Source organism: Corvus hawaiiensis, chromosome 3, assembly GCF_020740725.1.
Source record: "Corvus hawaiiensis isolate bCorHaw1 chromosome 3, bCorHaw1.pri.cur, whole genome shotgun sequence".
In the NCBI taxonomy this organism is placed as follows: Eukaryota; Metazoa; Chordata; class Aves; order Passeriformes; family Corvidae; genus Corvus; species Corvus hawaiiensis.
In genome coordinates, this window is record NC_063215.1 from 42,322,621 (window position 1) to 42,344,946 (window position 22,326).

Sequence of the window (22,326 nt, forward strand, 5' to 3'; positions counted from 1 at the left end):
TTTCATCTGGTTGAAGTATTTTACTTTTATTTCTGCTGAATTATTTTGCATTACAATAAGGCAGGCACAGTTTCATGGGCAAAGAGGGAACAGCAGGAGCCAAAGGGGCTGTAACCACCAGCATATGATGGGAGAGCAGCATCCCTCCTGGTAGTCATTCCCCCATCCATAAAGGGATGACATCTCATCAGGAATGAATCCTCTGAGAATCAGAACCAGCTTTTGAGAAAAGATAACACCCCACAACTCTGGCCAGTTCTCACAAACCTCTACACACTTGCCTGCAGGGAACAGCCAGGCAGCTGAATCTCACCTCCCATGTGGTGCAGACCCTGGCACACCTCTTCAGGGTGCTCAAGCACTGCTTGTACAACTAGCATACATGACCCACTACCTTTCTGTATTTAATGTCTAACAGAGATCCTGGTAACATTAATAGTCCTCCATCCCTTGCACTTCCAGGGCAGAAACATCAAGATTTTGACTGTCTTGGTACCATAAATATTGTATTCACCAGCCAAGAAGACCTGGTTAAAATAAACTTTTACAATGAAAGTTTATTTATTATTTTATACCACAGTGTTTATTGCCATTCATAATCTGTATTCTCTGTCAGTGACTCACAACAGAACAAAGGACTTCTTGACAGGAGATGTGGTTAAGTGTGGTGATTTCTTCATACATATGTTGTAAAATATTGTTCATTAAAGAAACATCTTGTAATATCTCTTGATATTTTCCTTTAAGCCAGTCTTCAACATAAAATTCCAACGTCATCCTATGATAAAAACGGATTGACAGTCTTCAAAATGTCATAAGTTTATTCTGGTTTTGTCACTGTTATGTGAATTTGAAAACAGACCTACCTCGGTGAAAATCTGTTTTGTTACAAATATTTCTTGCAGCTTCATGTTCTTCCAGCTGTAATATTAACACTCTGTGAAGTGTAAGACTGGTGTCTAAAGGTATGCCAAATGGAGGTGTTATTTGAATGGCAAATGATGAAAAATTAATGTAATACTTCTATTCTTGCTTCATGTTTTTGGCTTATGGAGCAAAATCAATGTATTTTAAAAGCAATTTTTTTTTTTTTTTTTGCTGTTTCTCTGCTTTCTGTGTATTTTCCTTTTTATATTTATTTCTTATTTGGATTTAGATAATCTTTGAATAGTTGAAGAACATTTCTGGGAGAGCAATGTTCCTGCTTTGCTGTTTGATCAGGGATCAAGCTTCACTATTGTTTGGATTTTTTTTTCCCACAAGAAAAATGTTTTTCAGGCAAAACAACAACCCTTAAGTAAAGTCATGGGGGCCGCATGACCTGAATGAGGCAGAAGGGCTCTACTAGACGTGCTCCCTATTGAAACCTGCAGTGTCACCTATCAGCAAGTCCTTCAATCTCCAGCATACTGTATGTTTAAATGCTGTGTAAATACAGCTCCTGCACTTCCATTTATCTTTGTCTCGCTTCTGCCGTGGCGCTGCCAAACAATGCTGGGAGCAATGGGGCGGGGGGAGGTGAGCACGAGGCTGGTACGGGAGCACATCTGCCAGCGGTGATTGAAACGTTCAGGAGGTGAGCACTGGCCTCGCTGATGAAAAGCAAGTCCTGCGGTTCACAGAGGCTGTTTCACACCGGCTGGGATAGGCTGCTCGGATTTTCAAGCCTACTGTATTTTTTGTAAGGTGAGGGCTCATGTTTGCAAAGGGTCAGAAGATGCAGTTGCATAGATCCTATTCAGGAGGAGGCCCTTTATGTGCATTTGTTCTTAAGGAACGATTTTGCTGTAGCTCAAAAGGAATTGTATCTTGGTCATGTTTTTGATTTTTCTCCCATACATTATAGTAAATGTAAGTCTCTCAGAACTGCCTTTCATTTTGGCATCTAAACCCGATGCAGACATTTTTTCTGAAACCTTGAATTCTATGTCTGTTCTGGTTTCTGATTTTTTTTTTAATGGATAAGCAGTTTATTTAATGAGACTTTAAAAATTAGTATTGCAAAAATTAAGCTTGTGTTTGAAATACAAAGATGAACCCCTGAGGAGCATCTTGCAAGCTAGGAAAAATCCAAAAATTTGCCTTTGGACCAAAATGTGAACAACATTTAAAAAATACAACAACATATAGAAAATAAAGCTCGAAAAACCCAGGAAAAAAAATTAAAATGCACGTAGTTGCTGAGTTACTTGGTTTGTTTCACACAGTTTCTTATGTACATTGGGTGAGCAAGGAGAAAGTAAACTTGGGCTATTGCTTACATTTTTGAATTGGTAGCTTAATACTCCTTCATATATTCTCTTTGGAAGTAAAATAGGTATAACATGAATACTCTAGCTCAGTGGTACCCAAAATCCAAATAGAGAATGAACAGGAAAGAAAATTAAAAAGTCACAAGGAAATCCCCATGTCAACATAGTTAAAAATTCCGTTTCATACAACCAGACTTGTGTATTAGAGGACATGTATTAATTACACTTTTGAAAGGCTTTGCATGAGAATATTCAGAATAGCTGCAAAAAAAAATCTTGTGCAGAAAAGTCACTCATCCTGCCAAATTTGAAGGCACCACTCCAGAGCATTTGCATTAGAGAGTTCCTCAAATATATTATTTTTTTTAAAACTTAGGAAGACAGTCATTCTACTAACCTGTCCTCAGAATTAGCTGAGTCATTTTTAATTGAATTCTTTCAGATCAGCCACCCGAAATAAGCCACTGAATGAAAAAATTTCCACTCACATGGTTAGAGCTTGTCAGCTGGAAACAGAACATCTGCAGAGAGGACCAGTGTACCCTAAGCGTAGCAGGGGCTTATCCTGTTATGTTCCTGCAGGTGGTGAGCACGTGGAGCACAACACCATTCAGGCATCATCTCCAAAAAGACTTTGTTCCAGAAGCTGAGGAACACCACTTCCAATGGCAGCACCTTTGCTTTCCATGGAGCTGAACTCAGTGCTATATCTCTGAAACAAGACAGGTGGAGGACTATGACTGAAAATGTCCATTTTAGCACCAAATCGAGAACTCACATTTTGGCTCAAACTGAGTTATTCATCACTTTCACTACACAAGCTGATCAGAAATTGAATTGAGGAGACTCTCATAGGCAATTATGAACTATCTTCTAACTTATCTGCTTGCAAAGAAGGGGAATAAATCTCCTTCAGTGAAAGCAAGATAAAACTAGGTTTAATTTTATGCCATCTGAGTACACAAATAGTTTACTCTTCTGCTTGTCAGTTGAGCTGCTATGTATTAGTACTGCAACCTCTCAGGATATGTAGATGCATTGTGTTGGGTATTCTAGCCCTGTGTTTGGTATAAAACAATCTCTGGATAAAACCAGGACTAAAGGTAGGAATGGCAGCAGCATTCCTCAGTGCCAAGCTCAGTGTCTACAGCCTCTTCAACATTGTTAGCTGTTGAGCTCTTGGCTTGTTTGGCTGCTTTTTAAACATGTTCAGCCTATGAACTCCTCTGGATGTCAAACTGCAGCCGATGATCTGCTGCTTGGAATTGGGAACATTTGGTGGGATTTTACAGGGACCTGATGTAAGTAAAGTACCATGGAAATCAGGTGCAAGCCACTGCCTTTGCCAAGAAAACAGCTTTAAAGCTTATTGTAAGGCAGAAGCAGGGGATGTAATCCGGGGGCAATCTTTGTCCATTTCTCTGTTTGTCATTTCTGATCTGTATTAATATTCATCCTAACCCGACCCCAGTGGGAAATTACTATGCATTTGTTCTAAATCGGTCAAAACTCCTGAACCAGCCATATGGTGTGAATCCCTGTTTGTCTGGTAGTGCGGAGTCTATCTTTCACAGCCCTGATGCACATACAAAACTGTCTGCTTTCACTGCTTCATAGCAGTGTTGTAAATATAACTGAACTTGTGAAAGAAACAAGGTGTTAATTGATGGTGTACATATTTGTCCTCATAAACGTCTGCTCCAAAACTACTTGTCACAGTTTCTAAGGAAACCCTTATTCCTTAAAATGGCCAAGGTTCTTGCTCATAATACAGTTTAAAATCTTAATTATCTAAAGCACTTTTTGCTGTGAGGGGAAAGGTGTAGATATGGCCCATCTGTATATTCAACAGTTACTTTGAACTTGGAGGAAGGGAAGATTTTTGTCAGCACTGACTGTAGGAAACCATCAATTCACACATTATGGGAAATGTGATACCCTATTTTCAACTCCAGCTCCTGACTTTCTCAATTAAGTCTGTGCGAGACATGCCAGAAGAAAGGGACTGTGTGTCTGATCATGTGCAGGCAGTTAGAAACAGTTGTCTGTGGTTGCTTCACTCATCATACCTGTCCATTTTATCTGGCTGTGCCAAGATGGGTTGGCATCTCATGAAGGAAAGGTCATTGCTAATAACCTCAGTGCCTTCCCTTCTGTCATGGTTCTTGTTGCTTTGCTTCCCCACTGTGTCCCACCAGCCAGGTTGGGGCACAGGTACCAAACCCAAGGGACCAAAGCTGGAGACCAGCTGTCTTTTGATACATCCCTGGGCAATGGATTCTCCTGGGTTTTTTTCCCAGCCTACACAACACTAATTTATTAAATTCCCTGAGATCATGCCCTTTTTCTACAAGAGCAACTGCTGTGTTGGTCAAAACAAGATTAAGGTTTCTAAATCAGAGCATGTGTCTAGTATGCTGTTTGATTTACATTTAAAATGTATACAGGTATCTCTGTAACTCAGAGAATTGTAACCACTGTAGCAAAAGCCTCATAAGAAAATGCCCAGATCTGAACAGACCTAGTAGGATACCTGAGCATCAGGTGTGAGTCATGTGCCTGCTGACTTACAGCTGTCTGCCCCACTGCATATCCTCCAGCTGCTTGGACATGTGCTGATCCCTCCCTTTAACAGAAGCAAAGAACGGGATGTTCAGGAAAGCTCAAAAGTGACCATTCTTGTCATATTGATCCTCCTCACAAAACTGTATGATATAGCTTAAGAATCATCTCTTTATTATCGCAAGCAAATCTTCAGAAAAAAATCTGAAGATCTGTGATTTTGTATTTCCAAATCGTTACTGAAAAAACAGACTTGTAGGTCTGCCAAATCTTTGGCTCTGCTAATACCCTAAAGCTTCCCTGGGCTGTACAAGGATGAGCAATGTTCTCTGGCCCTCAAAATCCTCACAGTTTCAAGGCATAAAATGAGATGCCCTATATTTCTGAGGTACAGAATCCAACTGGCACTGTTTTATTATCCCCATGCACTGCTAGTGCTTCCCAATTCATTTTTAGATGGGATTGTATTTTCCCCCAGAAAGAAAAGGGAATTGTCCGGACTGTATTGTAAAGTCTGAGTCACTGCCCAGAAGATTACAAAACCATGTGGATAAACCTGCCCAATTGCAAGTGGACAACTTGCTGTTGTTATCAAATAACTCTCCATCAGTCCTGTCTTTCAGCCACTCAACAACTGCCTTGGTAGAAATTACTGAACACATTTTCCCTGCCATAAAAATTGGCCAGGACTATATTTCTGGATTCCAAGAAAGCTTCTGACAGCCAACCATGATACTTTATGTAATAAGTTGTCAGCACACTGTGTATCACCTAGCGCTGTCACTTGGCTTAGGTCAAAGCTGTCAAATTGCCAACAAAATATTGTTACTAGAAGCACTAAATCTTCTTTTCAGCCTAGTCCTGTTGGGGTCCATCAGACATAGTCCTTGGCCTGTTATTGTTTATGCTGTGTTTAAATGACCTACACATGAATATGCATGAAAAACAAAGCTTACATATATGTAGACAACATTGCCAGCAGATGCCGCAGTCACGTTTCAAAAAGATCTGTGAACCACTAGGGAAGGACCACTTATGGTCTGCTTATGGTTTTAAAAGCACACATAGAAAATGTTCTGGATCACCATCATCATCAAAGTTCAGACTTAGAGCTTCTCTGTTGTACGTGCAGTTTATGATTATGTTGTACATTAAATTGACACCTGAATTCTAGGTTTTACCCTTTGATTATAAAAAAAGATGAATTTTTGAAAACTCATGCAGCCCTGGGGTGAGACGCCAAGAGACAAGAGAGACACCTGAGAGGGGAATTTGGGAGCTGTCCTGCCTGGGATGCAGATGTGTACTGCCTCAATGCAGCTGATCTCTGAAGGCTTCTTCTCCTTTCACGTCTTCTGCGCTGTGGTGTGACAACTGCTTAGCTGATCCTAGAGGTGGAGAAAGGATGGAATGAGAAGGAAGAGCCCATAGTCAGGACTAGATCTCAGCTGAGAGCGTGAGACCATAAAGCCTGAATTGTGGGTGCAATGCTCACACGTCAAGGATGGCTTTGGAGAACAGAAACAATTTTGTCTCTGTTATGTAAGAAGAAGACTTGAAGGGACCAAAGCAGTGCCTTGTCTTCTGTTTTCTCAAATATCTTTAGTCAGCCTTGTAAAAACACAGTCTTTCCAAAGCACTCCACACAAACAAGTAGTGTTGAAAGCATGGAGGTAATTTAAGGATGCACATGTCCATCACGGCCAATGCATGCTGCGGAGTGCAAAATAATATTGGGCTGTCTTGTCTGCTTGGCAGCAAGTAGAGGGAGGTGAGTACCAGTGTCAGTGTGATTTCTTCTTGACCCCTGAAACATCTGTGCGTTGGTGCTGAAACTTTATATTGATGAAACCCCTTTACCATTAGTGGGAGTAATTCCCCTTATATTGGAATGAGCAAGAACGAGTCAGGCCCTTGGAGAAAGTACAGCAGTGAGATATGCTTACATATCATAATGAGGTATCATATAGATAGAGAAGACTGAGGAGACCTCAGTGAGGCATTACAGTACTTAAAGGGAGCTTATAAAAAAGAGAGAGCGACTTTTTACATGGGCAGATAGTGACAGGGCAACAGGGAACAGTTAAACCAAAAGAGCAGAGATTTAGGTTAAATCATGTAAAGAAATTCTTCCAGTGAGGCACTTGAAAAGGTTGTCCAGACAAGTTGTAAATGCCCCATCCCTGGAAGGGTTCAAGGCCAGGCTGAAAGGGGTTTTGAGCAACCAGGTCTAGTGGGTGGCATCCTGGCCCATGGTGGCAAAGGTTGGAATGAGATGAACTTTAAGGTCCCTTCAAACCCAAGCCATTCTATGATTTGGTGAACCAGAGATTCAGACCAGGAATTTCAAAAGTAACCTATGAGTTGAGGCTCCTTGGTTCCTAGATGCCTGGTGTAAGTGTCTATAAAGGGTCTTAAGTGTCCACAATGCTGAGAATTAACACTATCTAAAACCTAAGATATCAACATTCCATACTGAAAGGCTGTTCTAGCCTAAAAAAACACCTTTGCAAATGGGATGAGAAGGCTCAATGCATCACCTTACACCAGCCCTTGCAGAAGTACCTCCACCTGAGATGTTTGCACTCCTTGTCACAGCAGATGTATCTGTACTGCTAAATTAAATGGAGGACCTGTTCTCTGGCTCTCTGGCTCAGACAGGCACAGCCTTAGCAGCTGCATATCACTAGGCTCTGGCTCTCCCCTGGGCCCTGCAGGATGGTCCTACAGGCCTGGGATATAAATGTGACGTTCTGGCTTTGTCATTGCTGTATTTGGCGCTGAAACACGAGGGTTGCAGACCATGAGGGTGATGTTTTCCTAGCAGGAGCCCCCAGGCACTGTGCTGCAACCGCATAGGATGAGGCATTGAAGAGAGCATCCTGGATGCCTGCGGGACAGAGGCAGCAAAACCTGGTGTGCCCTTCCTGACTGTGCCAGCTGCATCCTGGTGTTCCCTGAGGGAGGGAAGTTGGCACGTCTCAAGACCACTCTGACGTGTGAGCTCCCAGCTAATCGCTAAGCAGCCCAGACGGCCAGCAGTCAGGCTTGCTCCCTAGCCCTGTGTAATTTACCAGCACAGACACAGCCTGTGACAACTTGATTTTTGCTTTGAGAGCAAGCGCCAGGCTCATCCGTGGGGTGTAACGTGTGACTGTGCCTCCTGGATCACTCTGTCAGTGCAATCCAGGTGTGACACAGCCTGCAGTCCCCTCCACTGCTGCCCGTCACTTTCTGGGAGCCCAGCCTGACACTTGTGGTAATTTGTGCCTAATCCCGTGTTGCTCGAGAGACAAACAAAAGGATGAAATAATTTTGTTTGGCAGCTTTATATAGGACTGGGAGGAAAAAAACCTCAAACTTGAGTCCCTTTTTTCCCTTTAATGTAAAGCAATTGTTAGGACTATTTACAGATCTATACATTTAGGTTCTTATTGCTTTGGTTAATTATTTTATTTAAATGGAAGCAAAGGTTCTACCAACTCTGCACTACTGATTATGTGGTCAATAAATGGATACAATTATTATGCCAAAATGCATTCTTATATTAATGCTGATGTGAAGACATTTCAAAATATAAATCAGCAGTGGATATGTTGTGACTCAGAGCAGAGAATCAAAGTCACAGCATGGGATGGCAATAAAGAAAAGAACACAGTAATGAGGAGAAAAGTCTAGGAGAGAAAAAAAGGCAGCACTTGACAGACTCTTTGCAAGTTAGAAAACAAGCAGTTCTGAGAGCCGCATCGTTAATGAAGCCTAGTTTACTATGAAACTGTGTCCTATATTCCTGTTCCACTCCTCCTCCCCACCACCCTAATCCTCACCACGTTCCCTATGGCCTCGATGGCCTCCCACAGCATCCTCCCCCCATCCCCTTGTTGTCCCCCAGCACTGTCACCTCTCTGCCACCCCCCATGTTGCCCGAGTGACAGCGTGTGCCCTGGCCTGTCCCAAGGGATGAGGGTGCCGGCTGTCTGGCCAGTGAGCACCTCCTGCTTGGCCAGCTGGCAACCAAACCCCGCAGATAACTGCTGGGCTGAGGCTCCTGCCACTGAGCTCCTCCCCGAGGAAATCTCCAGTATGGCATTGCCTTGGATCCTTCTTCCTTTTGCAGATGCTGCTTTTCACAGTTTCTGATAAAATCACATATCTGAGAGCTACAGTCTGTAAAACTTGTTTACGTCAATCATCAGTGGATTAAAGAAGTTATGAGGACTGGGATGGGATAAAATGAGGGATGGAGTCTTAGGAAGTAGAGGTTTAAGTCTGTTTTTTAACTTGCAAACCAGGGAAACTTTATCAGAATTCCTGTCCTGTATCTACTTTTCCAAATGAGAGCTACAACAAACATCACTGATCAAAAGTCTCAGTTACAGCCTCATTCAAAAGCTCATTTTCCCTTTAAAGAGATATTCAGGTTAGCTACATTTTGGCATAACATAAAGTCCACGTAAATAAAGCCCAACAACTAAAACAGCCTCAGTTTTCCTCACCCGTTGGTACGCCATGGAAAAAGTAATGCTGCCCTCTAAAAAAACTGCAGCTGCATGTACAGCTCAGTCTGAGCTTTGGCTCACAGCCATATTCTTCATTTTAACTGTGACTTGCAGAGTCATGAGGCTCCCACTCTTTCATCCCAGGGTGTCTGGGGATAACTGAGGCAGATATGATGTGAGAAGTAATCAAGAGGTTTAGGCGTTCACAGCGACCCAGGATTCTGCACAGGACTGCTTGATGGCATAATTAAAAGTCTAATTCAGAGACCAGAATTAAAGTTCATTTGCCACTTTTATGCTTTTTCCCTGCTTTTGGACCTTTAATTTTTCTTCATTAATAATATTCTAAGAGAATGCCTATGGATGTTTTTTAATTTCTTTAAAATGACTGGAATAGATCTAGTCTGCTACATACATAGATCTGTTAGTGCCAGGAGGTACAACCTGGGATCAAACTTTCTGTTTCACTTAATGTAAAATTTCCTGAGTTATATGGATAAATTTCCTGAGTTGTATGGATAAAACTTGGACACTAGAAGTGACAAGCATCTTTCTGGCATCTTATCAGAAAGATTTCCATACAACTCCAATAGCCATTGAGAAAAGCAAAGTGTGATTTATATACTCCTACATTAGGCATTCCCACAGAACCACTAGGCTGTGATCACAGCACATTATTAAATGTGGAAAACATGACAAAAACAGGACATTTTATAAAAACCCTTACAATTTTTTTCAAATCACAGCTAATTTCCACCAGCTGACAGGAAGCCCATTTTGCTCTTCTACACATCCTCTTTCTCAAAAATGTCCAGTTTATGTTTGTTTTGACAAGTTTGGTCTCATTTTAAAAAGTGTTAGGTTTTTAAAGTTTAAAAAATGCCTAAGCCAACCACCTTTCCAAATAAATGGATAGATAAATAAATAATTACAGAACTGAGAAAATGCTGATGGTTGCAAAGGAGGAGGTAAAGAGTAACAAACCAGAAGCGGGTGAGAAGGTGAAAATGGTTATATGGTCCTAACTGCAGGCACTGAATAGAGCTGTGTTTATGAACAAGTTCAACATACACATGTGTCACACGTTTAGGGTAATGACGGCCATATGGCAGAGCGTGGAACTGCCAGGAGTGACAGTATGACTAAATCATGCCTGTGTATTTGACCACCTCATTGACTCCCTGACCATCCATCTCTGCTGAAGCTCTTGAGATGTTCCAAACCTCTAAAGAGATAAAGGCTTTTCTTCTAAACTAATTTGCTAGATTATTTCTTTTGTATTTCCTGCTCAAGCATCAGGACAGATGCTTTATATCACTGGGAAGGAAACCTCTTCTTCCCAAAGATGTAGAGGTTACCAGAGTCACGGAGGAGGTTGAGGCTCTCTTTGAGCCTGGGGAGAATGTGAGAGAATGGACTTTCAATGCAGTACAATTCTATGGGCTAAAATCTATTGTAGGCCAATTCAAGAAGATTTTATGTCTTCCTCTGGATTGTGGACCCATATTGCTTCCTTCCTGGTGAAAATATGGTTCAAGGTTATGGATCCACATTGAAGTTTAATAGTTACTTCAACATCAGAAATATTTGTTTGACTTGTATCTCCCAATGTCATAGAAGTTCAAATACTGCTGCAGCAATATTTTAAGGGAGAAAACCGAGTTAAAAATTTGAGGCCAACAGGTCAAATATTCTATCATTAAAAAAAAAAAAGGAAGGAAGCTGAGCGTCTATTTCTTAAAAGTTATTCAGAAGACCACCAGATCTTATGCAGAAATCTGCTTTTTAGAAGATGTGTGTTTTAAAAATGCAAAGAAGAATCTTAATCAAAGAAAGTTCACTTCATTCCCTTCCCCCCCTTTTGAAAGAAAATAAAATATGAAAATTCGAATTGAAGAGTGTATCTGTGAGACACTGGAAGATGCTACCCAAGGGTGTTCACTGCAGAGAGGAGGATAGCTGTATTAAAATGAATAATTTTGTGGGGAAAGGATAGAGAGTTGTTGCTGTAAGAAAAAAATCTTTTTGATTGACATGAGAAATTGCTGCCACATGAAACAGTTCATCTTCTTTGAAGGGCTCTTTTGTCGGTGAGGTCAGGTCAAAGAGGTTTGAAAGGTCCTCATCAAAGGAAGTTGCCCTTCTAGGCCCAGTACATTCCCTTGCTGGAGTAGTCTTGGCTTCAGGAACTGTATGGAGATGTGGGAAGCCGGGGGATGGCAGCTGCATAGCTAAGCAACCGGGGCTGGCTGAGCCATGAATCAACACTGTCACCTGCTGTGGGCAAGACAGTCTCCTCCTCGTCCAGGCTGGTGGATAAGTGCTGCACAGAGGCGAGTGTTCTGCAGCCCTGGTCTGACCACAGCACTGCCCTGCTCGGGTTGTGTTTGTAAATACAGAGCAGGAGGGGGTCCCTGCGCCCACCACTCTGCACCCCAGAGCCAGAATTTGGGTTTGCAGCTGAAATAGCAATGTGAGCCCCTTCCCACCTTTCCTGTCCTAGTGTTATTCCTTCGATACCCTCCCTCATCTGGGAGTGGGAGTGTTCAGGATTTTCCACTTGGTGAAGGAGCATTGTCCCTGGGGAGGGCACAACACCTCTTTGCAATAGGAAGGAGCAACAGACATTAAATTCTAGCCCTAACCCTCTAGTCCGACACACCTGTGTCACCTCTCTGCCCTGATGTCACTAGCCACTAGTCACTAGTTTTGTAGGTGTCCCCCACCACCCTACTTGTTGATGGGGATGCTGAATAACCAAACCCAGAACCAGGGTGTAGGGTCTCAGACCCAGCCAGCTAGCCAGTCACTGTGCTGCACTGGGCTCAGCCAAACCAAGCCAGTGCTGCAGCCTGAAGGGTCCCATTCCTTGCTTCCACCCTGCTCCCACAACCTCCTGCTCCAGTGGGACCTGGTGTCGCCCTGCACAAAGAGAGTATGGGAATTGGCATCTCATTGAGATGAGAGATGCAGCTCCCACCTCTGCCAGCAATGTGCAGAGCCCAGCCCTGGTAAAGGGCAGTTCATTTTTTAAATTTTTTTTTCAGGGTAATTTTTAGGAAACCTCAAAAAATTGTGGGCTCCTGTTTGTTCTCTAAAAGGAAGTTGCCCTTCTGATATAATTGTGCAACTCCAGGCTCTGCTTCCTTGAGTAGGAATTTCAGATGCTCAGTGCCTTAAAGCCTCACTCAGCTGATTGCAGGCAGTTTCCCCCACTGCTCACTCAGCCACATCTCAAGCTATGTGAAAAATCACCTCTGTTGATTAGGACAGGGCTTTCCTTCCTGATTGCATTGCCCTGTTTACTGTCATTGAATTCTTGAATCAGGATGATGTTTTGTTTGTTTCTCAGATTTTAATTGCTGTATGACTTTCCTCTTCTTCACTAACCTGCTCTTACGTTTTAGCAAACAGTTCCAGAGGTAATTGCCGAATTTATATATTCATGGAAATCCAGCAGATATGTACGATAATAGCACAATTCGATATTTATGAACTGCCACTTTTCTATAAAGGTAGAATTTCAGTTAATTATCACCAGCCTGTTTATTAACACTTGGAAATGGAAAAATAATGAATGGGCACATCGTTTATTCATTAAAATGCTGATGATGAGTTGCCCCATTCATAAATTAGTCTTGCATTTCACTTCAGCGTAGCACTGCCTGTGCTGGTGGGTTTTGAAGGTCAATTGTACTTTAACCCATGGCTTCCTGCAAAGGGGGAATCTGTCACCTTGGACTGTGATCACAGTGACTCTTGTCAACCAAACAGAGTCATTCTGTGAGCAGTTTGGCTTGGCAAGGTGTGTAGGCAAGGGGAGAGAGCTGCAGCAAGCACCACTGCTCAGGACATAATTCTCTTTCACTTGGAAGCAGTGCATCTGTCTCTATCAGACAGTGAGGATTAATACACTGGGCTGGGAAGGCACTCCTGTGGACATTCTGATATGTCACTGAAATCAATGCCCTTCCCTCCCACAGACAAAATCCAAGCTGTTCTTGGGGAAAGTTCCACTTTGCTGTTGTCTCTCTGATGAGAAATCCCACCCCACTGACTGGCAGAGCTATGTGGGCAAGGCATTTTGATATAGGTGCAGGTGAAATTCAGAGCAAGTATCTGAATATTTTGGGCCCACTATTACCCTTTTTATTTGGGAGACCCCTCTTCCATCCCTGGGAGGAGTGTGTGAGGGCATGTAGAGCCCTGTGGGAGAAGAGGGACAGCAGCAGCAGAGCTGAGACAGAGAGGCTGGGCAGAGGACACCTCCTCACTGCTGTTTGCTGTTCAGGGCAGCATTGAGAAGATGCCACACTAGAATGAGATCCGATAGAGAGACTTTCTCCTGAGTTGCTCCAGTCATTAAAATTATCAAGGACTTCTTTCCAGTATAATGTTAGCCCTGGGTCAATATAAAATTATGTATTTAATTCTGCCCATCCTCAGCCTTCCTGCAGCACAGGCTGGATGTTGCCTGGTGCAGTTGAGGAACCATGGATAACTGCTGCCCTGGGGGCAGCTGGATACTTTCTGCAAAGTTCACTGGATGCCGTTGTGCAGGGGTGCCACTGAAATGTCAGCTGTTATGAGTGCAACCACTCTGCCAGATGTGCTAAACATGACAAAGATGAGAAAGTAGGTGCCAAAATATTCTATGGTGTTTAAATGGAGAAAATGTCTTTGAAACCATCTTGAGCTGATGCCCATTTCCAATAGGTTTGGAGTAATCCACAACACAGCTGGAGCTTGAGAGAGACCTGAGGTGGGAAATGACACAATGAATAGCTAATAGTGGCTGTTTCCTGGACAAAATACCTGCCAATATCAAAAGCGAAGCAAGCGCTTCTGGCTGCGGGCTCTGCTACTGGCAGTAAGCAGCTCTCTCTTCTGAGAAAAAAACCTGTATTGCTATGAGGAGGAAAGCTAATGCAGCTTAGCCCAGCAGCTCCAGGTCTGGAGATGACCCTCCCTCCCACCACACATCTGGGTCAAGCTCTGCTAGCAGCTCCAAGGCATCCAGTTCCTCTGAGTGTGGTCAGCAGTGATGTTAGCTGGGTGCTCCTGTGCCACTAAGGCATTTTCAGAGGATGCTATTCCTTTCTGATAGCATGATCACTACTTGCTCAGGTGAGGAGTAAAAGACTTGTTTTAGGAATGATGGCAAGGCAAAAGAATGATCCCGAAGGGCCACAGAAGGACAGGTGTGGTTATCTAAACATGAAGCCACTTACAAGCAAGGTGGGTTTTCTGAAAAACAGGTCTACAGTGACCTTGAACGGGACCAATATCCTCTCAAGTGTTCATGCTGCACAGAGCTGTTCAGAGACAAGTCCAGGCTGCTAACACTGGTTGCTAAGACTATATATTGACTTATTTTTCCAGTGGCATGTTTGAAAACAAGAATGCAAGAATCAAATTGAGGGTGGGTTTTTTTTAGCTGTCTTTAAAAATGCATAAAGTTTTGCTTCAAGTGTCACTGTTGGAGTTTTACTATTATGCTAACAATCCAGGCTACCCGCTGAATGCAACGGGCTGCAGGCTTCATTTGGGGATTTTGCCTACTGTGAGCATTTTTTCGTTTCTTTTAAAATAAAATACCATTCTCAAGTGCCCACCTTTCAGAGTTTTTTTTCATATTTTTTTAAATAAAAGAAAGCTTAGAGAAATTATCTCTGCATTCACACGTTGCTTATAAAGTCAAAGAAAAGTATTTCTCCATTGTTTTTTCCCTCATCAGCTACAATTAAAATGCAAAAAGCCACTGAACTTTTACCCAGTTTAAGGTACACTGCATTCTTTTAAGTACTGTGATTCTTCATGAAATAGCCAATTGCATTTTAAAATGCATGTCAAATACAATGACTAGCAAGGACAAACTAAAGTTAACATATGACTTTTTCTTTTGAAGTACAACTAATTTTCTTGCAAAACTACAGCATCGGTTCCTGCAAAGCACCTTTTTTGTTATTGATTGGAGAGATATAATATATAAAGCTGCTGCCTGTACCACTCTACAATAATTAAAAGTACTTAATCATGCAGCTTGGAGATTTATTTTAAATGCACAAAATATGTTCCTTATTGTGATTCACAGGAATTTACTGGTCTAATTTCTTTAGAGACCAGCAGGAATATATATTGACTCTGGTTTATTTATAAACCAGCTATTTAAATTACCAAGTTATTTACACTGTTATTGTCTCCATCATTTAGTCACCATTTGCAAAGATTTCACATTGCTCTTAATTTGGCACTCCCTAGCGCTAGGAGTACTTAAGGGAGAGGGTTATTTAGGAGGTAGTCCAGCAAGCCATCTTGGTACAGGTGATCTTCTTGCCCCAGACAGGCTTGTTCTCTTGGTGACCTCCTGTGAAAGGGGACAACATGCAGAACTGCACCCTGGAGGGTGTTGCAGCTACTTACCATCACAGTACTCAAAGGAGATAAGGCAAATTGTAAGGACCTGTAAATCCAGGAGGTTCAGTTACCCTCGAGGTCTGGATTTAAAAACCTCTGGCCAGATGTTTATAACATTACCCAGCAGTAAATTGTTCTGTTGGGGAGAGCAGGGAGCACCAGGGGAGGAACATGGTCACTAAAGTCCCCTGAGATCCTGATTTGATTCTGGGATTACATGAAGGAAAGAACAGACTTTGGGTGGACTTGGCTGACTCTGTTCCATCTTAGTCCACCAAAAATGTATGCAAAACATCAAGACCACAAGGCTCTGAAGTTGCTGTAGGACTACCTGAGGAAAACAGTTATTAAAGGAATATTTCATTCCTGATGGTGAGGACATTACCTGCTCTTTATTTTCATTTCTAGCAGCACTTTTTTGTCAAAGTCTAAAGCACACAGAACACTACTTATTTTCACAGCACTCGCTCTCCCTTTCTTCTTTTCTTTCCTGCCTTAAAGTCTGTGTGTAGAGGGTTGAGAATAACAGCTATTATTTAATGTGTGGCTTTTACACCACAGCTGGGTCTTGCACTGAAGGACCTCCCTGAATATCTCCAGTCGAGAGACAACTGTCGAGGAGACCGTGTTGAAAAGCAACCCCAGTGGCCCCTGTGGGGAGAAGGGCGGCAGGTGCCTCCCACTTTTGGGGGTTGCATGGAGAGAGGGTCAAGTGCCCTGGTGAGCCAGCCAGCCCCTGCATGACAGCAGAGCTGCCAGGCACTGGCAGGGCCAGGAGGTGCCATCTGACATTGCGCCAAAAGCCTTTCAGAGAGGATGAAAGGGACTGCAACTCAAGTGTTTGTACTGGGCTCTGTTTTCGGTCGGTTTTAGGATGATTGTCTCCAGGGTGAGCTTGGAGAGGGAACTTATGTTTTAGCTTGGGTTGACCTCAGCACTGCATGGACTGGGAGTTGTGTACAATTATACAACTCAGTTTTCGTTTTCAACAGCAAAAAAAACGAATGGATTCAAAACACCCAAGGGGGAAAAAGCCCACAGAAGTTTGCAAGCACTGAGGTTTATTTCCTTCTAGATGCTTCAAGAAGGAGTCTCAGACAGAGGGAACACCACACCAGCCACATGCAAGGGCAGTGTGGGAGCCACCTGTGGCTTCAGGACAAAGTTGTCCAAACATCACCTTAAAAACACAGCTCCGTGCAGTGCCAAACCAAGGTGTTCACCAGTCCTAGTACCTGCCATCCCATGTTTTGTTGTGGCTGCTGCTGCTGTGATTAAAAAGCCAAAAACAACAAATAAACTCTCTGACATAATGCAGTCTCTTCTACAAGGAGATGATTGCTGCTTTCTTAAAAAGGAAATCACTGAAGTGCGCACTGCTCTGTTGCCTTGTATTTCTAAAGCCCATTCTACATAAGGGATTAATCCCTTCCCTTACACAATGCAGGCAGATTCAGAGCACATTTTGGAATAAGGAGAATTTAAATTTTATTTCAGTGGTCTTTGGATCACAGCATCAGGTTTTAAATTCAGAACAGTTTTAAGGGAACTGAAAGAGTTTCAGAGGTATGGGTCTGTTCTCAAGCCAAGAGATGCTGATCCAGAAATTTTACAACACTGTACTTTCTCTCAAGATATCCAAAATTCCATGAATTATGTATCCAACCTTGAAATGTTGTTAAAAATATAATAGAAAGTCACACATTGTGCATATTTAAGTTTTTTTCAATACTCATACTTCATAGTTTTGAGCCAGATTTCTTCTCCTCTGTGACATTTGTCCACACTGAGAATTGAGTCTGAAATATGCTTAAGGGCAATTGAAAGTTGTTTGGAGTGTTTCTGAATCAAAGCATTTACTTACTGTGCAGGCTGCCAAAAATCCAAACAGTTTAAAAACACTGGGCACCTCATTTTCAGTTTTTCTCAGCAGTCATCCCATTTATTTCTTTGGAGCTTTAATATTCTTACAGGTTTTATTTAATTTTCACATCGTGCATTTCAAGTTCATTTCTGTGGAGTGCCTTTAATAGATATTGTTTTAATTCCCAGCATACAGATCTTCATTGTTATTTATTGTTAATCTTTCCTCTTGGACTAAACCCAAGAAACTGAAGAACTTGGCTCCAGAATATGGCAGACACATAGAGGGAGTGCTCTGACAAGTGAATTTGGGATTTAATTGGCTTGTACCACTAGATGCTGGGTTTGAAATGTATTGTCAGAAAATGACTGAAAGAGAAGCCTTGAACGTAACAAGTATTATTACCCTGATAAAATAGAGAGCAAAACAAGTAGTGACATTCCTTTCTCTGGTTGTTATCAGCCATCCAGCCTCCCCAAAACCAGCAGAGAAGCTGCTCTCCAGTAAATCTTCAGCTGGTGTAAAGCAATTTCCTTTCCAAGTCAGTGCAGGTATGTTATTTTATACCATCCATACATGTTTGCTGCCACCTTTGCAAGCGAAAAACAGATAGTAAGATAAATATTAAGACGGCATCTGGCAACAAAAGAGAGTCCCCAAACCAAAATCTGACTGATCTGAAAAAGAAGTACATAGCAGCTTTATTTCAACCCACATGGACAGTAGATACAGGCATTCAGTTACAGATAGGACAGAGGATAATATCTCCCCACTCTCTGAACTCCATATACTCTGTGGAGAGATAAAAAAAAGGTTTTAAAAACCCCAAAACCCAAAAAACAAAAAGGTCTTTGACATGTAAGGAGAAATTCCAGAAAAATCTCTGCTCAGAGCACCAGTTGCAGTCAAGGATTCTGGTATTCATCCATCTTCCCTCTAACAACCTTTCATTATCAATAATAAAGATAATTCAAACATTGGTAGATCCTATTTCACACTGAGAAGAGCTAACTATGGTCAAGGGCAAGTCATGAAAAAAATCTATTCTGAATTTTCAAATCGTGAGAAAAGGAGACCTTGTATCACACTAAAAAGAAACCTTCATTCGCATAGGTATTGAAATCCTGACCTTTCCTGCTCTAGCCACATTACTCAGATGGGAGGATGGAGGGAGCGAGAGAGGAGCAGAAGATGAGAGGTACAGATTGCCTTATGTCATCAATTTGTGCACTGTAAATGAAATTAGAATACATACTTTTATGACACTAAGTGCTAATTCTTCAGATCTTAATTGATGCAGGGGGTGGATTTACTTGATTAAAGACAGTAAAACCCAAACCAGCAGAGATTTCTGCTTAAAAGGAACATGCATGTTATGGTCTGTAAAGGAATCTGAGAACTGGAAAATTAAATACACTACTATATTTCTTAGAAGAGATAAGCTTATTCCTACTTGGAATGTATTTAATTATTACCAAATCCATTTTCTCTGAAATTCTTAGTTTCAATAACCTTTCACAGAGAAACAATACCTACTTGAAGGAGTCATAATGCACTGTGTGTTCTGGTGCAGCAAAAGGAAATGCTACAAACCTCTCTCAGATTTAGCAAATGACTTATTTGTTCTTCCCCTTCTAAGTCAAATTATGTACAGCATTTCTGAGAAGGAGATTTCATGTCACCTGGATTAGTATAGGTATACACAGCAGATTGCCTTTGTCAAATATGAGGTAGCTGAAAAAGCAGCTTTTACTTCTCCTACAGGGAGTATTTGTCAGTCTGCTTTGCAAGAGCATTGTGATTCACTTACACATGTTCCTAGAAGCATCCAGATCACCTGCTGCTGCTGTTTACTATTGGAGGGGGATTTTTAGCCTTTCTTCTGGCTCTCCTTATAGGTCGTACAGTGTGTATGCAATTCAGTCGTGCTTACACAACAAAATGGACTAAAAGTTTGCAGATTTGGAGACTGTTTGTTTAGTGACTAGTGAGGCAAGCAAGGAGGGTACTGGCTTGTAGTGCTTCTTTGTCCTGCAGGCATCAGCCAGTGCAGCAGATGGATCAGTCCTTAAACAGAGACACTTGAGAAATCCTAGTGCTTGTCTAGGCGTCAGTGGGGACATAACAGTGTCCTGTCATGCTTAGAGTTTAGGATTATATTAGAGAGGAACATAATAATTTTTTTCATCTGTTTGAAATTGCATATCTATAACTCTATATGTGAGCTCAATAACTGCAAATCTATTCCTGCAAAACCCTTCCCATAGGCTTTAAAATGTGTGCAATTTTTGCACTAACCTGGGTCCCTAAAATCACATTCACTAATCACTATTTCACTAATTACCTGCACATTGTATCACAAATAAGATTAAGATCCTGACACTCCCGCAGGAAAAAGCAAAGGTGCAAGTTCACGGGAATAGTGCAAGTCTCCCTCTGCTTCCCACACCACCAAACCTCAGTTTCACAGCCAACGAGCAGCAGTGCTAGTCCAGCCTTCAGCCTTTGTAATGAAGACATTTCCTCCTGAAACAGGAGTAAATTTATTTCAAGCAGAATTCTAAATAGTCTTTAACTTATAAAGTCATGTCATGCTAGGGACAGATTTGATCCAGTAACCTACATAGAAAAAGGCTTTATATCATGTGTTTTTTCTCATAGCAAATAAGTCACCTAGAGCCCAAACATTGGTCCTTGGATTTAAAAATACTTTGCTGCATATTTATAATCTGCTTTTTGTATATTTATGCCTCTAATATTTGTAAATTCTTATTATGCATCCCTCTCCCACTCTTAATCATCACCTAGCAAAGATAACTAGCTATCTTTTCCCTTGTAAATGAATTCACTCCATGCCCCTAATTATTTTTGTAGGTCTTGTTTCTCCTGTAAGACAGAATCTTATGATTAAGGAAGTGCCTCAAATGAATTCGTTTTTCCTGAATTATGTCTGTAACAAAATCCTTCTGAAAGGGTCTGCGACTTTACTTCAGGGGCTGCTCTACGTATATTCAGTTTCAGATTCTGGAGACATTTTTATTCTCATTTTCATAGCTGAGTTGTCTTTTGCCATTCCTGATAGTTCTGTTTCATTGTCATTTCTTCCTACTTTTTCTGCTTTTCAGAATATATGTATTAAGGATAATTTTTCATTAGCAATTTTTTTAATCCAAGTTAAATATATGTCACAATTAGGGAAATATGTGCTTGTGCAGCTTACAAATTTTTAGATTGGGAGGGCTTTGAGCAACCTGGTCTGGTAAAAGGTCCCCCTGCCCATGGCAGGGAGTTGGAACCAAATGATCTTTAGGGTCCCTTCCAACCCAAACTATTCTGTGATTCTTTGTGTATTTGTGTCAAACAGAGGAAACCTTCAAGAAGACAGAATCTGTTCTCCTTCTCAACTGTCTGTTGCATCTTGATGAGTTAAAACTTACACAAGTGACAAGAATCAGTCTTGTACCTGACCCAACTTTGGCCCCTTACGGCTGAAGTTTTGCAAAGGGTTTGCTGTCCCAGGCAGGCTAAATATTATTTTCCCTAAAACAAAGGCTTCGCTTTGCCACTCACTGCTATTTATCCCAGTCTTCTTCCACAAAGCAACATGACATGTTTTCCAATTCATTTATAGATCCAGTAACTCCAGTCCCATTTCCATCTGTTGCACTCTATTTGTTGCTTAAATGAAAGGCCCTACAGAGACTACAGGCCTGAGGAACGTCTGGCATTCAAAACCAAACATGTTTAGATAAAGACTGAAAGAAAACTGATGAAGGAAACACAGACAGGGGTAGGAAAGAGCAAAAGACAAAAGATTATGACGAGTGAAAAACGTAGACATGCCACCTGATTTCATGATTTAAATTTATTTTAAAGCTGTTCAGTTGTCATTTACACAGATAATTACTGGCAACTGCAAGAGAAATATTTACAGGAATTTTGATGCTCCACTGCTACAGTAATATGAAAGAGCATTGATCCAAACCTGCTACCCTGCTTCAACAGTTTCGATCCAAACCTTTTATATCACATCAGCCCAGAAATTTAAATTGTGACAGGGTCAATTATATTCATCAGCTCTTGCTTTGGCTTCTCAGAAGGACTTGGGGTTTATGAGATGCTGGGAACCCACATGAAAGGCAACAGCAGTCCTACTGTACCTTCTCCTTTTTATGTTTGTTCAGAGTCATCTTTATTTCACTGTGAGTTTCTCATGTACTCTTCCATTCAAGTCTGTATTACTTTTTTCTTGTAAAAGCATAAGAAAAGGTTATGACTTCATCAAAACATTTACCTCATCAAACATTCATATTGTTGATTCCCTCCTTTGTAGAGCATTTTCTGGAAAAGACAAACAGAATCCCATCAACATTTTTAGATAAGTAAAAATGAAAACATATTAAGCTTTTAAAAGGCTTATGGTAACTCTGCCTGTTCTTTGGTCTCACAGTAAAAGCAAAAAATACTGACATCTGAACTGCAAATGGTGTGCTTCCTAATGCTTATCAAGGAGCCTGCTTTCATACCCATAAAAATATACTATTCAATGAATTTAAGACATTTGAATACGTCAGATTGATTCTTCGAAAAGCAATGTGTTACCCTTGTATATGTATGTCCAAAACTAGTTAAAAAGTTCACTGAAAGACAACCCTTTCATTTATATTTTCTCACTGCTATAGACCAGAAAGAAAAGTAAGCAAACCATTACCACCTGTGTAATCTTCAAAAT